This window comes from Pleurodeles waltl, chromosome 4_1, assembly GCF_031143425.1.
Source record: "Pleurodeles waltl isolate 20211129_DDA chromosome 4_1, aPleWal1.hap1.20221129, whole genome shotgun sequence".
In the NCBI taxonomy this organism is placed as follows: domain Eukaryota; kingdom Metazoa; phylum Chordata; class Amphibia; order Caudata; family Salamandridae; genus Pleurodeles; species Pleurodeles waltl.
Window position 1 is genome coordinate 792,264,798 of NC_090442.1, and position 15,846 is coordinate 792,280,643.

The following is a 15,846-nucleotide window of genomic DNA, read 5'->3' on the forward strand; positions in this document are numbered from 1 at the left end:
TCCTTTTGTGTTGCTAATGTCGCCCTAAGTGGGAAGGGTATGCCCAGACGTGGGTCCCGTGCTTCCCCTGCCACTGGATTCAAGCTAGCCTGGCTGATGAGGGGTGAAACCCCGAAACCGGTCCCAGGGTGCTTGTTTCCAATCCAGGGAAGACCTGGCCTGGCAGTTCGGGCTGGACTGTTCCCATGGGGAACAGGGTCAAGACTGATTTGCCTATGGCTGGGTCCAAACTGGAATGGCATGGGCAGCAAAAAAACGATGGATTAAACCCAGATCTGTGACTGGGGGTGAGTGTTTGCATTGTCAGCACTCCGTCCATCATCCTTTTGTGTTGCTAATGAAAGAAAGAGGACCTTAGATTCTAGTCCATTGGGAGATCTGCGAGTCAGAGATCTGATTCCCCTGGGCAAGATGTTAGTTGGAGAAGTGATAGACTGGGCAGCGTTGCTTGAGTCTAAGCATATAGGTTGAAATTTGCAATCCAGAGCCAGGGATGTGGGCAAACAGGCGGTGCCTCATGGGCACAGCAGGCTTCAGGCTGTAGATAAAGGCAAGCAGAGATGCCAGGCTTTGCGATCCACCTAACTAACATGCTTGTGGGCACTTAGCAGTGTGAGAAGTCCTTTTCCAGTTGCATACAAGCTGTGTGTTTTTTTTTCCACAGAGTCACTCACAGCTGCAGAATTGGCTAAGGAGTATGTGTTGCAAAATGCTAGTGCATGAGCAGAGCATTGAGCAGTAACCGTTCTGCACTGCTCGAACTGGCACATATAGTTTAGGTGCCTTTAGTGCAGTAGTAATTCAAGTAGTGGTGTATTTTTTTGTGGAGCTCGGACTTGAGGATTAGTGGGTTTTATGAGAGAACGCATAGCCCTACACAGATACTTTCTCTCCTCTTGTCTTATGGCCAGTTCAGTAGGGCAAGGCTGTTGCCAAATCTTCCCTCTCTTGGCCCTTGTAAACTCTTAGCAAAACATTCTTATGAAAATTATCGATTGATAAAATTGCAGTTTTTACCGTCCGAAACAAATGAGAAAGCCGAGTGCTCACACCATGTTGCAATACCAAAATATAGATACAACTAGGCAGAGTTGTAAAAAGTAGATTTTTTGCAAGACCTAAAAAATATGAGTGATCACTAGTTCTATTTTGTGAAGACGATATAGGCATTTTCACTTGTATGATGTGCTCTCCTCATTAATTAAGAGATGGAATACTGTTCTCTCTAATTGAGTTTGGGCGTTGAGGGTCTGGCGGTTGTGACAGCATGATCTTTGGAGTGAGGACAGACATTTTGTCATGCCTGCTTTAGCAGAAGAAGACTTTTAGCTTCCCATGTCTAAAATGTTTTGCCAATCTCCCTTAGCCACACTTCTCATGGTTACTGTAGAGGTAGCTGGAGGTAAGGGCACTGTTTAAAAAACTATTGATCTAATCCATATGGGCTGCATGGTCAGGAGAGAGGTATAGACATTTGAAATCATAGATAAGCAACAATGTAATACATTAACAATAAGATGTACAATGGAACACAAACATTTCGAATCAGACTTTGGCCAATGTGCCCAATCAAGAACTATGGGGGTGATTCTAACCCTGGCGGTCGGTGATAAAGCGGCGGCCAACCCGCCAACAGGCCGGCAGTCCAAAAAATGGAATTCTGACCCTGGCGGGAACCGCCAACACAGGCCGCCACATTAACACTCCGACCGCCACGGCGGGACCGACAAACAGCGCGGCGGTCACCGCCAACAGACAGGCGGCAGACAATGTACCGCCCACACTATTATGACCGGCCAATCCGCCACCTTTTCCTGGGCGGGAGCACCGCCGATAAAAACACGGCGGAAACAGACTACGAACGGGAAAACGCGCACCTCTACGCACTCCACGAGGAAGGAGGACAGCATGGAACCCGAATTAAACATCCTACCTGCTCTCGTCTACCTGCTCATCTACCACAAGTACAAACGCCGGCGCAGACGACAACGGTGAGTACTGCACCTACGACACAGGGGAGGGGGGAGGACGAAAGGTTACGTGCACACACATACGCGATACACCCACCCCCCCCAAACCATGTACACACCAATGCAGAGCAACAAGTCACAGTGAAACCACCCAAACCCCCGTAAAAAAAGCAAGGACATAATTAAATTGTGACTCGAAATTTATGGGAAATAAAAACCACTGATAAGTCACGGTCAAATAGCAATAACAATTCAAAAATACCAATTCAATATCCAGTGCATACGATAAACCGAGGCAATAAGTCCTGCACATCTAACGAGATTCCAAGTGTCCGTGGGCCAAAGTGTATCAACACAAGGGCAAAGCCCACACAGGAGACCTGAGTCCTTTGGAGAGAACACTGCAGGGGCATCTGATGAAAAAACCACAGGCACCTCAGGGGGAAGGGAAGGGGGGGGCACCACAGCCACATGAGTCCACGACGCCAGATCCACGAAGGGGCCACCATGCCCACTGTGCCATCCTGGGGAGTGCAAAGCCACAGTCTCTCAAGTCTCTACAGTGGGTGGCTTGCCCACTCGGCCATCCTGGGGAGTGCAAAGCCACAGTCTCTCAAGTCTCTACAGTGGGTGGCTTGCCCACTCGGCCATCCTGGGGATTGCAAAGCCACAGTCCATCAGGTGGATAACAGTCTCCACCGGTCAAGGAGGAGGCATGGTGGGCACAGTGAACCGTGAACAGTAGCTCGAGACAGATCCGGCACTGTCATTGTGCCAATGGTGCTTGAGACGCGGGTCCCAGCAGAGCGGTGCCTGAGACGGCGGGGCCCAGCGGAGCGGTGCTTGAGACGGCGGGGCCCAGCGGAGCGGTGCTTGAGATGAAGGGCCCAGCGGAGCGGTGCCTGAGATGAAGGGCCCAGCGGAGCGGTGCTTGTGACGGCGGGGCCCAGCGGAGCGGTGCTTGAGATGAAGGGCCCAGCGGAGCGGTGCATGAGACGGCGGGGCCCAGCGGAGCGGTGCTTGAGACGGCGGGGCCCAGCGGAGCGGTGCTTGAGATGAAGGGCCCAGCGGAGCGGTGCTTGAGACGGCGGGGCCCAGCGGAGCGGTGCTTGAGACGGCGGGGCCCAGCGGAGCGGTGCTTGAGATGAAGGGCCCAGCGGAGCGGTGCATGAGACGGCGGGGCCCAGCGGAGCGGTGCTTGAGACGGCGGGGCCCAGCAGAGCGGTGCTTGAGATGAAGGGCCCAGCGGAGCGTTGCCTGAGTTGAAGGGCCCAGCGGAGCGGTGCTTGAGACGGCGGGGCCCAGCGGAGCGGTGCTTGAGACGGCGGGGCCCAGCGGAGCGGTGCTTGAGATGAAGGGCCCAGCGGAGCGGTGCATGAGACGGCGGAGCCCAGCGGAGCGGTGCTTGAGATGAAGGGCCCAGCGGAGCGGTGCTTGAGACGGCGGGGCCCAGCGGAGCGGTGCTTGAGATGAAGGGCCCAGCGGAGCGGTGCATGAGACGGCGGGGCCCAGCGGAGCGGTGCTTGAGATGAAGGGCCCAGCGGAGCGGTGCTTGAGACGGCGGGGCCCAGCGGAGCGGTGCTTGAGATGAAGGGCCCAGCGGAGCGGTGCCTGAGATGAAGGGCCCAGCGGAGCGGTGCTTGAGACGGCGGGGCCCAGCGGAGCGGTGCTTGAGATGAAGGGCCCAGCGGAGCGGTGCTTGAGACGGCGGGGCCCAGCGGAGTGGTGCTTGAGATGAAGGGCCCAGCGGAGCGGTGCCTGAGATGAAGGGCCCAGCGGAGCGGTGCTTGAGACGGCGGGGCCCAGCGGAGCGGTGCTTGAGATGAAGGGCCCAGCGGAGCGGTGCCTGAGATGAAGGGCCCAGCGGAGCGGTGCTTGAGACGGCGGGGCCCAGCGGAGCGGTGCTTGAGATGAAGGGCCCAGCGGAGCGGTGCATGAGACGGCGGGGCCCAGCGGAGCGGTGCTTGAGACGGCGGGGCCCAGCGGAGCAGTGCTTGAGATGAAGGGCCCAGCGGAGCGGTGCCTGAGATGAAGGGCCCAGCGGAGCGGTGCTTGAGACGGCGGGGCCCAGCGGAGTGGTGCTTGAGATGAAGGGCCCAGCGGAGCGGTGCCTGAGATGAAGGGCCCAGCGGAGCGGTGCTTGAGACGGCGGGGCCCAGCGGAGCGGTGCTTGAGATGAAGGGCCCAGCGGAGCGGTGCATGAGACGGCGGGGCCCAGCGGAGCGGTGCTTGAGACGGCGGGGCCCAGCGGAGCGGTGCTTGAGATGAAGGGCCCAGCGGAGCGGTGCCTGAGATGAAGGGCCCAGCGGAGCGGTGCTTGAGACGGCGGGGCCCAGCGGAGCGGTGCTTGAGATGAAGGGCCCAGCGGAGTGGTGCCTGAGATGAAGGGCCCAGCGGAGCGGTGCTTGAGACGGCGGGGCCCAGCGGAGCGGTGCTTGAGATGAAGGGCCCAGCGGAGCGGTGCATGAGACGGCGGGGCCCAGCGGAGCGGTGCTTGAGACGGCGGGGCCCAGCGGAGCGGTGCTTGAGAGGGCGGGCCCTGTTCAGCGGTGCTCTTCTGCACGGCGGGGCCCTGTTCAGCGGTGCTCTTCTGCACGGCGGGGCCCTGTTCAGCGGTGCTCTTCTGCACGGCGGGGCCCTGTTCAGTGGTGCTCTTCTGCACGGCGGGCCCTGTTCAGCGGTGCTCTTCTGCACGGCGGGGCCCTGTTCAGCGGTGCTCTTCTGCACGGCGGGGCCCTGTTCAGCGGTGCTCTTCTGCACGGCGGGGCCCTGTTCAGCTGTGCTCTTCTGCACGGCGGGGCCCTGTTCAGCGGTGCTCTTCTCCACGGCGGGGCCCTGTTCAGCGGAGCTCGTCCAGTAGGTCAAGGGAGCCAGACCTGGCATGGACTCCCTGCTCAGTCGCCCTCCGACCGTGCTGTTGCTGGACCCTTCGGTGACGGAGTCCTGGGCCCTTTGGTGTTCTTCCTAACACCCGGGATGGGGCTTGTGGGCCCCTCCTGCTCCGCGCTCCTGCTGGCTGACTTTTCCGCCCTGCTGCCCTTTCGCTCCTTAGATGGGGCTCTCGGGCCCTTGCCTCCCCTAGATGTTGTTGCTGGTGAAGTGGGCGAACTTTGCTCCTTGGGGGCAGCCGTGTCAGTCCTCTCACGGCGGCCCTTTAGCTTCCTGGTCTTCTTGCCTGGTGGGGGGCTGGCTGTCCCCTTGCTGCTGATTGAAGTGTCAGTGCTGGCAAAGGGTGGGCTCCAGAACCCATGCACCACAGTGACACTCGAAGCTGGGCTGGTGGTGGCTGAGGTGCTCTTGGGACTCTTTGCAGATGGAGGGGGTGGGTCAGTGGAGGGAAAGAGGTCAAGATTAGCAAGGAAAACTTTCTTAGGACCAAGGTAAAAGGTAGGAGAAGTGGTGATGGAAGTGGAGGAAGAGGATGTGGTTGTAGGAGAGTCAGGTGTGCTGTCTTTGGGTGCAGGTGCTTGTGCTGGAGGCTGTCGTGAGGTGGATGGCTGTTGGGTGGGTGTCTGCCTGCGTTTGTGTGTCTTGGAAGAGGGGGTGACAGACACAGGGGGAGAGGACACAGGGGACGTGTAAATGGTAGTGGGGGTGGTGACTGCACGTGTGCGGACTGGACTGGAGGGTGTGCTGGTGATGGAGGCACTGGCTGATGGTGGTGTGCATGCAGGTGTGAGTGTAGACATCACAGGGAGGGAGGAGGGAGACGAGGAGGAGGGGGACACAGAGGTGGTAGTGACTGTTGGAATGTCTGCATCTGGGTGTTGCTTGCGTGAATGCTTGTGGGTTCTGTGGTGCTTGTGTCTGGATGAGCTGCCCTTGGGTGTTGAGGTGTGTGCAGGCTGGTCTGATGGTGTGGATGGGATAGGCTGAGGAACAGGAGACAGAGACAGGCTGGAGGCAGTCAGAAGAGGGAGGCTGGAAACAGGGACAATGGCTGCCGTCAGTGCTGAGGCCAGAGCATTGAACGATCATTGATGGGCAGCCTGACCCGAATGAATGCCCTCCAGGTAGGCATTGCTCCGATGCACCTCCCTTTCTACCCCCTGGATGGCATTCAAAAGGGTAGTCTGCCCAACAATGATGGTCCGCAGGAGGTCAATGACCTCCTCACTGAGGGCAGCAGGGGTAACAGGGGCAGGGGCTGAGGTGCCTGGGGCGAAGGAGACGCCCGCCTTCCTGGGCGAGCGGGCACGGAGCGTAGGCTGAGGGGCTGCTGGGAGGGCGGGGCTGGTGCGCTGGGTGGCGGCTGTACCTGTAGAGGCGGGGGGCCCGGATGTTGCCGCCACCGCTAGGGAGCTCCCATCCGAGGACGTGTCGCTGTCGCTGGTGTCACCACCGGTCCCCGTTGTGGTGCTCCCCTCGCCCTCCGGATCACTGGTGCCCTCGGTGTCTGTTCCTGGTCCCACCAGGGCCTTGTGACTTGCAGCTCCCTCGTGCTCCGATGCCAATTCTCCTCCGCCTGATGATGCTAATGCACAGATGCACAAGAAGACGAAGAAGAAGGGTGGGGGGAGAAAAACGAAGACCAGGTTGAGTGCATGCAATGTCAACGCCGTTGGCGGAGAGGACAGACACAGGAGCCTCATGCACTAAGCCGTGCATTCGGGGTACACTACTCAGTACTTCGGACTAGGACAACAGGTCTAGAGACGACAAAGGCGCACATGTGTGATGCTGGACCATCGATAGCTGTATTTGTCACCCTACAGAGGTGGGGGCCGGGAGCACAGGGCCATGCCTAAAGGAGAGGACTACACTACAGAAAGCGCCCTGGCCTAATGTCACCCCCAACCCTCCTCCCCCACCCAGACGCCTCCACTGCGCAGAGAGATAGCAGAATGTGCTGATACTCACCCCCTTGTGTCTGCTGTGATGTCCTCAAGCGCCCATCCAAATCAGGGTAGGCCACCGCCAGGATCCGGGACATCAGGGGGGTCAGGGTACGACTGGCACCCCTCCTAGGTTGGGAGGCCATCCCCAGCAGTGACTCGGCGGTCCTTCTGGTCCCGCGGCGGATGTCCTCCCACCTCTTGCGGCAGTGGGTGCCCCGTCTGACGTGGACCCCCAGGGCCCGGACTTCCTTGGCGATGGCACGCCAAATGTCCACTTTCTGATGGGCGCTGACCTATTTGACATGTACAGGGTGGGAAGGAAAAATCATCATTTATCTGCATGTTAGATGCGATTGGCCCCCCCTCCCCAACCTTGCCATATGGCACATGCTCTCATCTGTCGTGCGTTGCACTCCTCATTCGCCCCCCACCCCACCAACTTAGCATCCACCCCACTCCACACAGGCATAGCCCATTCAATGTGCACCCAGTGTACTTACCTGTTGGTCTGGAGGACCGTAGAGTAACGCATACTGGGGGAGGACCCTATCCACAAGTTTCTCCAACTCCTCAGACGTGAAGGCAGGGGCCCTTTCCCCAGTCGCAGCAGCCATTGTCACTTCCAGACCGAAGTCACAGCAGCACTTGCAGTATAGGTCCTCTCCTGTGGATGATCAGGTCTCGAGTGAATAAGCAGATAGAAAATGGCGGTCACGCCCGCGGCGGTGCGTACCGCAGCGGTGCGTACCGCGACCGCCGGCGCACCTCGTCATTGGCTCCTGAAACCCATAGGCCTCAATGTTAGCCAATGCGGCTTCGTATAGCGGTCTTCGACCGCCTACCGCCACGGTGTGCCACGCCAGCGCATTGACCTCACATCCCATTGTCCCACTTCACAGGTCAGGCAGCTGCCATTTCAAGGGCCCACATGGCATTATTTGTACTGCGTCACACAGGCCTAGGCCTTGCATTGCCACACATACACGCCTTTCAATACATAGATAATCATGTGCTATGCATGCAGTGGTGAACGTACCTGTGATTTGCTTGACTCTGTGCGCCATGTTGTCCTTCCTAGGCACCGTCCGCTGGGACTTGCAAGGAGAAGGATGAATCCTCGCGTGTACCGACCGCTGGTGGACCTGTCGACAATGGAAGAACGCCACATCATACTACGATACCGACTTGACCGAGCCACTATACATGAACTGTGTGCCCAGCTAGAGCCAGCCCTGATGTCCCCCATCCGCCAACCCACAGGAATTCCCCCTCTAGTGCAGGTTCTGTCAGTCCTCCATTTTTTGGCAAGTGGCTCATTCCAGACAACAGTGGCCATGTCATCTGCAATGTCTCAGCCTATGTTTTCAAAAATCTTGTCTAGAGTGTTGTCTGCCCTGACGAAACACATGCGGCGCTACATTGTATTCCCTGAGGAGGTTGATTTGGCCACTGTGAAGGGTGATTTTTATGCCCTTGGACATATCCCCAACATAATTGGTGCCATTGATGGGACCCATGTGGCTTTAGTACCCCCAAAAGACGATGAGCAGGTGTACAGAAACAGGAAAAGTTACCATTCGATGAACGTCCAGGTGGTCTGTTTGGCTGACCAGTACATCTCCCATGTGAATGCCATGTTCCCTGGGTCAGTGCATGACGCGTATGTGATGCGAAATAGCAGCATCCCTTATGTGATGGAACAGCTACAGAGACAACGTGTGTGGCTAATTGGTGACTCTGGTCCCCCAACCTGCCTTGGCTATTGACCCCAGTGAGGAATCCCCGGACCAGGGCAGAGGAACGGTACAATGAGGCCCATGGGTGAACTAGGAGGATCATTGAAATAACCTTTGGCCTCCTGAAGGCCAGGTTTAGGTGCCTGCATATGACAGGGGGATCCCTGATGTACTCACCAAAGAAGGTGTGCCAGATCATCGTGGCCTGCTGTATGCTTCACAATCTGGCATTGCGACGTCAGGTGCCCTTCCTGCAGGAGGATGGTCCAGATGGTGGTGTTGAAGCAGCTGTGGAGCCTGCGGAGAGTGAAGAGGAGGAAGACGAAGAGGACGACCCAGACAACAGGGACAGAGTTATCCAACAGTATTTTCAGTAGCACACAGGTAGGAATCACCCACGCCATTTACTGAATGCCCCCTGCATCTTTACTTTGTGTATTTCCCCCCAGTTCTTTTAAACTGAAGTTTGCTTTTCCCTTCCCTTTTCAGTGCTGTATGACCCACTGCGTGACTTCTGCTTGGTTAGCCCATGGACCAATGCTTATTGACATCGGTATGTTGTCCACACATAAATAACAGAACGTTATTGATAAGTAATGTGTTATACATTTGTAAATAATACAGGCTGACTCCAGAATGATTTCTGTGCAATGAGTGATTTATTTTTAGTGCTATATATTGGTACATGATATTAAAACGGTGATGGGTGAGGGTGGAGTTATGTCCATGGCAGAGTCCAGTTCTCGGTCGCACAGGTGCATTGTCCATATGCCTGTGGAAGGATGGATCAGGGGCAGTTCAAGGTTGGACAGGGTGACACTGTGGGACAGTGGAATGACATCCGGGGGGATACTAGGCTGGCGGGGTTCTTGGCATCCTACTCTGTCTTCCTTTGAGATCTCAGGTTCCTCTTGCGGGGTGGTTGTTCTTCAGCAGGAGGTGGGGTTCTGGTGGCCCGTCGTTCTGTGGGGGCCTCCTGACCACTAGCGCCGGCGGAGGTGGTAGGCTGTTCCTGGCTAGTGACAGGGGCCCTTTGCGGTGCCACATGGTCCCGCAATGTGGTTTCTATCCGGTTGAGGGCCTGGACTATGGTCCCCATAGCGGTAGCGATGTTCCGGAGTTCATTGCTGAACCCCATGTACCGTTCCTCCTGCTGTGCCTGGATCTCGGTGAACCTGGCCAGTACCGTCGCCATCGTCTCCTGGGAGTGATGATATGCTCCCATGATGGTGGTGAGGGCCTCTTGGAGAGTCGGTTCCCTGGGCCTGTCCTCCCCCCCCTGTCGCACAGCAGCCCTCCCAGTTGCCCTGTTTCCCCGGGCCTCTGTCCCCTGGACGGTGTGCCCACTACCACTGCCCCCAGGTCCCTGTTGTTGTTGGGGTGTTGGGTCAGCCTGGGTGCCCTGTAGTGGCGGACACACCGCTGACTGACGCGTCCGCGAGACAGAGGCATGGGCCCGCTGGGTGGGAGCTGTGCTGGTGTCCCCAGAGGGGTTTGGGTCTGCTGTGGCCTGTGTCTGTGTGTGGGGAACCGACTGTCCAGAGGTCCCCGATGGTCCGGGCTGATCATCAGGTTCTAGGTCGACAGAGCTGCTGTCCTCGCTGGGGGCCTGTTCTGGGGGTGGGATGGACAAATCTGGACCCTCCGTGGCGGTGTGTTGGCGTTCGGGCCCTGCAGGGGTAAAGTAGTATGGTTATTGTTTATGTGTGTGCCATGGCGTGCATTTTGAGTGCCCTTGTCCCCCAGTGCTGGCATTCCCTTGTGGGAGGTGTTGTGAGGGTTTGGGGGGGGGGGGTGTATGGGTATGTGCAATGGTCATGCTTTGGTGGTGGCTGTCTATGGTTTGTGTTGGCATTCAGGGGTTGGTGTTGTTTAGGGTGGGTTGTGTTGGTGAGACATTGGCAGGGAGGTTGTGTGCTGGGGGTTGAGATTGGGGGTGAGGGGGGGGGTTGGCATGCTGGTGGTTGGGGGGGGGTGAAGTAGTTGAGATTCGACTTACCAGAGTCCATTCCTCCGTGTACTCCAGCGAGGCCATCAGGATGCAGGATGTTTACCACCTCTTGCTCCCATGCTGTGAATTGGGTGGGGGTCCGCCGCCAGTCTTCTGCACAGCTATGTTGTGCCTGGAGATCATCGAGCGCACCTTCCCCCGTAGGTCGTTCCATCGCTTTCTGATATCTTCCCGATTTCTGGGATGCTGTCCCACAGCGTTGACCCTGTCTACGATCCTTTGCCATAGCTCAGCCTTCCTTGCTATGGTGGTGTGCTGCACCTGTGTGCCGAAGAGCTGGGGCTCAACCCTCATGATTTCCTCCACCATGACCCGGAGTTCTTGGTCCGAAAACCTTGGGTGTCTTTGGGGTGCCATGGGGTGGTGTGGATGAGGTGTGGGGTGGTGTTTGTGGTGATGTGCGTGGTGATATGTGGTGATGTGTGCGTAGATGTGGTGTGGGTGATGAAGTTGGGTTCCTGTGTGTGTTGGGGTTTTCTGTTGCTGTGCTCGCTCTCTCTATCTCTATCTCTCTCGCTCTCGCCTTCGCTCCGATTTTCAACTAGTGGGGGTTTGTGGGTGATGTGGGTGTGTGTTTTATAGTTGATTGGATGTGTGGGTGTGTTGTTTGTATGTGTCTCAGGTGTGCGTATCTCAAAATGTCCAATGTGGCAGTGTTTTGGAGCTGGGTGTGTATTCTGACCGCGGCGGTGTGTACCGCCAATGGAATACCGCGGTTGAAAGACCGCCGCGTGGATTCGTGGGTCAGAATGGCATGGGCGTGTTTGTGTTGGCGTGACGGTGGAGGTTTGGTCATCTCCAGTTTTCCGCGGCCCGCTGATGTGGCGGCCTTCCTTGGATGTCAGATTTTTGGCGGTTTCACAGTTGGTGGTCAGAATGACCGTGGCGGTTTACCGCGGCCGCGGCGGTAGAATGGCGGACTTCTGACCGGCGGTAAGGGCCTTTTACCGCCGAGGTCAGAATGACCCCCTATATGTGATGAGGGTTCGACCTGATAGACCTGATTGAGTAACATTTTTGGAGACTTAGTTGTTCTTCTTGGAACCCATGTCAATAAAAAGGATGCAGAGTTTCTTGGTACCAACATGGTGCTGTGGTTAACTCTCACTTCTAAAATCTGTAGTTATTTGTTCTTTGTCCTGCTCGTAATAAAATGGGTTGCTTTGTCAATAAATCACTTTCACAAATACTGGTGTTCCAAAGCGTAGTGTGGGGACCACTGACACCATACATTTTTTGTATACTTCCCATTTTATTTCAGGGCCAGATTGGGGAATTAAAAGCAACTTTGGAAAAATTGCTCAAACAGCCCTTTTCCCTTGTATTCTCATGCTATCCCTCTCTTCCCACTCATCCATTCTCTCTCTCTCCTCTCTTCATGTTGGATCACTTTTTCCTTACCTTCCATCTCCCTCCCTCTTTCTCACTCTCTTGAAGCCTCCCCCTGCCTGCTGCAGTTAACCTTGAGAAGCTGGGGAAAGTGAAAGAGGCACTGGAGCAGACAAGTATATTCAAATCGAGTCTCCAGCCCACCAGGGAAATTCCCAGTTCTATAAAAGACCTGTCTGGTCCCGTGTTTTATCCAATACAACATGCACAATAGAGTAGATGTTGGTGGCTTAGCAGGAAGAAGGCTTTACAACATTTTTCTCACATGCTTCTTGAAGGACAGATCCGACTCAATAATGAAGAGGAGAGCCATGCTGAAATGTGGTGTTATAGTAAGCTACAGGTGAGAGGACACACTGCTGTTGTGGGGTTTAGCTTACGTCAAACGTGACCATCCATGTTTCCGCCTGTTCTTTGTTGGTACGTGACACTAAGATACAGTTTGGTGTACTTGGATTATCAGTGACATGATGTGTTTTGTTTTGCTAGGAGGACACCACTAGTCACTTGGACACTGGGATCTTTGGAGGTCAACGGAGGAAGATTCAACATACAAACCACTTTATCATGCCCCCCTCTGCATGTTGTTTTAATTGAGGTAAGAAGGGCTAAATTGATGGGCTTTTTGCATCACTGTTTCCTACATTTTCTTTTAAATACAGATGTTGCGGTGTTAAGCTCTTGAGGGTACCAGAGTACAGACTGTTTGGCTTTGAGGTTTTTGGTATGTGGCGGTCAGCGATAGTGCAGAGATTTTTGTTGAGATTCTTCAGAAGGGTGTCAGCAGCACTATAGAGATTAAAAAGATTGTAAGCTGTTGGACACCCAGTGTTTTTCTTTATTGAAAAATTCAAAGTCACAATGAACACAAGCAAAGAAGAAAGACAATACAAACCATTAAAAAAACTATGGTTGCCCCCTACATGTAGAAAGAACAGTGCGCTAAGTTAGACATCACTGGACTAAGGGCTTCATTTAACCTTTGGCGGGTACCCTTTCAGCCCACTAAGTTAGCGGGGACTTTGGTATCCAACACCAATAGTGGAGGACTGCTGGCCATATTGAGAGATCCCAATTAGCCTGGTGAGGATTTCTGTGCCAAAAGTGCATATTTTGGCACAGCTGATTCACTTTCGATAGAGCAGAATACTATACTGAGCGGTCTGCCGAGATGGTGAGGCCCTATTGATTTAAAATTGTGTCTTTCAGAAATAAATCCCCAATGCTGTGGTTTGTTTCTCACTAAGCAAATAGTAATGGGCCCGATGTTCAGGTAGATCTCTCCCTTTGCACTGGCATTGTCTTCACCCGTAGTAAATCTGTGATTCCCCCACTTCTAAGTGAGGTGGGAGAGGGAATTATGAGTAAAGTGGGCTAGAAAAACTAATTATTTATATTAGTTCTCCATCCCTTCAACCTCTAAATAACCCTCTAAATACTAAACCAACAGTCCTTGCTATATCCACATTTTAGTAAACATTAACGTTGAAGGCTGAGTTAAAAACCCTAAAATGGATAATGTAGATTTTCCAAGTAAACTATGAAGGAAAGTCTTAATTTTATTAAAGACACAGAGGTGAGTATTATGATTTCTTTTCCTGCTTCAATTTAACAGCAGCCACAGTTAAGAAAAATTCACCAATACCAGAAGGCTAGCGAACATGCTGCCAATGGGAAAATGAACGATACAATGAACCAGTCAGATATGTGTAGCACGTATAGTATACCTAACTTGACTGCAAGCAGCCCTCTTTTCTTGTGAAAGAAAGTCATGAATAAGATTTAAACATTGGAAATATACATGCGATTACACAGATAGCAAAAATTTGTGTTAAAACGTCTTGAATCCAGTCCAAACAAAAAACTTTGCCAGTCATATCCGGAGTTGGAAGAAATTAATCCTTAGGCATCACGGGGGCAGCCAGGAAATCCCATCTTGCAGAGGAGATGGAACGAGAATCTTGTTAGGTGTAAGTTGATGTAGCGTTTGTTCAAACTATAGGGTGGGAAAAAGACAAAAACACAGTTAAAGAAATCATGAGGTGGGATAATACTCGCCTCCGTGTCTTTAATAAAATTAAGGCTTTCTTTCATAGTTTACTTGGAAAATCTACATTTTAGGCCAAGACGGGAGGCTCTTATTATGCTTGTTCAAAGCATATCAATTACCACAGAAGATGCTGTACGAATAGGTTTGCAATGGAAAGTGCGAAAAATAACATAATTACACCAGTCATCTCATCTCAGAATGTCTTCTGGACGGGAACCAGCCCAAAAGGCTTTGGAAGCCATGGCTCCCCGGAAAGAGTGGGTTCCAAATTTAGACATATCAATTCCAGCTAGGGACATGACCCATTTAACCCAATGAGCCAGCGTGGGGGACGAAACTGGTTTATGGGGTTTTCTGATTGATATGAAGAGATGGGTGACAGAGGACGTTCTGAGATGGATAGTTCTTTGTTCATAAGATTTTAGAAACGTTTCCTACACAAAATTTTGGATGATTGGGGAGGAAAGGGTAAACACAGTAGAAATGTTGGTTTTGGTACGTGTTGTAACTTTAAAAAAGAACACCATTAGGGGTGAAGTGACGGGACAAGATATCTAGGGCCCTGACATCTGAGAGTCGCTTTATAGAGATTAGACACAATCACATAGTTAATTTAGCAGAGAGCATTTTGAGTGATAACGAGTCATTATCCTGCCAAGACAAAAACAACTGTAAAACAAGGCTAACATCCCATAATTCACTATATTTGGGAATAGGAGGATGAGAAAATGTTACTCCCTTTAACAAATGGCAGATGAGAGGCTGTTCGCCAACAGGTTTACCATTAATGAAAGGGTGATTTAAGGAAATGGCTGAACGATAGAGATTGATAGTCATATAAGATTTGCCTGAACTAGCCTGAGAGGCAAGAAAGTTAGCTATTAGGGTTATATCTGCTGAAAAGGGATTACCAGATTTTCCCGTACACCAGCTGGACCAAATTGACCAGGCTATTTGTATGCCTTTGTTGTGCCTCGAGCCCATGACTTGTTGATCTAGGATGAAGCTTTGATAGAAATTCCTGGATAAGTTAGGGAAGACCTGTTACTTTCCAGGCTGAAAGATGAAAGGAGTTGTTGAGAACGAGGTCGTGGGATAGACCCTGAGAGTTGAGGAGGAGTTTGGGAAAGGAAGGGAGAAGGATTGGGAAATCCATTGCTCACTCTATAAAGGGAGGATACCAGACCTGCGACTGCCAAAAGGGTACTACTAGAACTAACGTGGCCATCTGTCATCACACTTGGGCGATAACTCTGTTGATCATCAGGAATGGAGGGAAGGCACAATTGGTCGTCAATGACCAGTCTTGAAATAAGGCATCTGTTGCTAAGGCCTGGGGATCCGGTCTCCAGCTGAAAAAATTAGGAAGATGGGAGTTTAGCCGAGACGCAAAGAGATCTATATGAAGAGGACCCCATTTGTGGTAAAGCGACTCCAGTGAGTGGACTCGCTGGAGTTGTGTAGGAGATGAGAATACCAGTCTGCTACTGAATTTAGTGTTCTTGGTAGATATTCCGCCCGTACCGAAATTGTGCGCCAGAAGCAAAACTCCCAAAAACTTTTGGCAAGTTCTGCCAGAGGTCTTGGTCTGGTACCGCCAAGATGATTGATGTATCAGACGGCGGTGAGGTTGTCCATCCGCAGAAGTACTGAACATTGAACCTTGTTTTTTGTAAAGCTTCTGATCACAAAGGAGCCTGCAAGCATCTCTAATTAACTGATGTGCAATGAAGACTCCCGAGGAGACCACGTGCCTCCAGTCGATATTTGACCACACCTTGCGCCCCAGCCTGTTAGGCTTGCATCGGATTCTAACACAAGATCTGGGGCTGAGGCAAAGATGGTCTTGCCA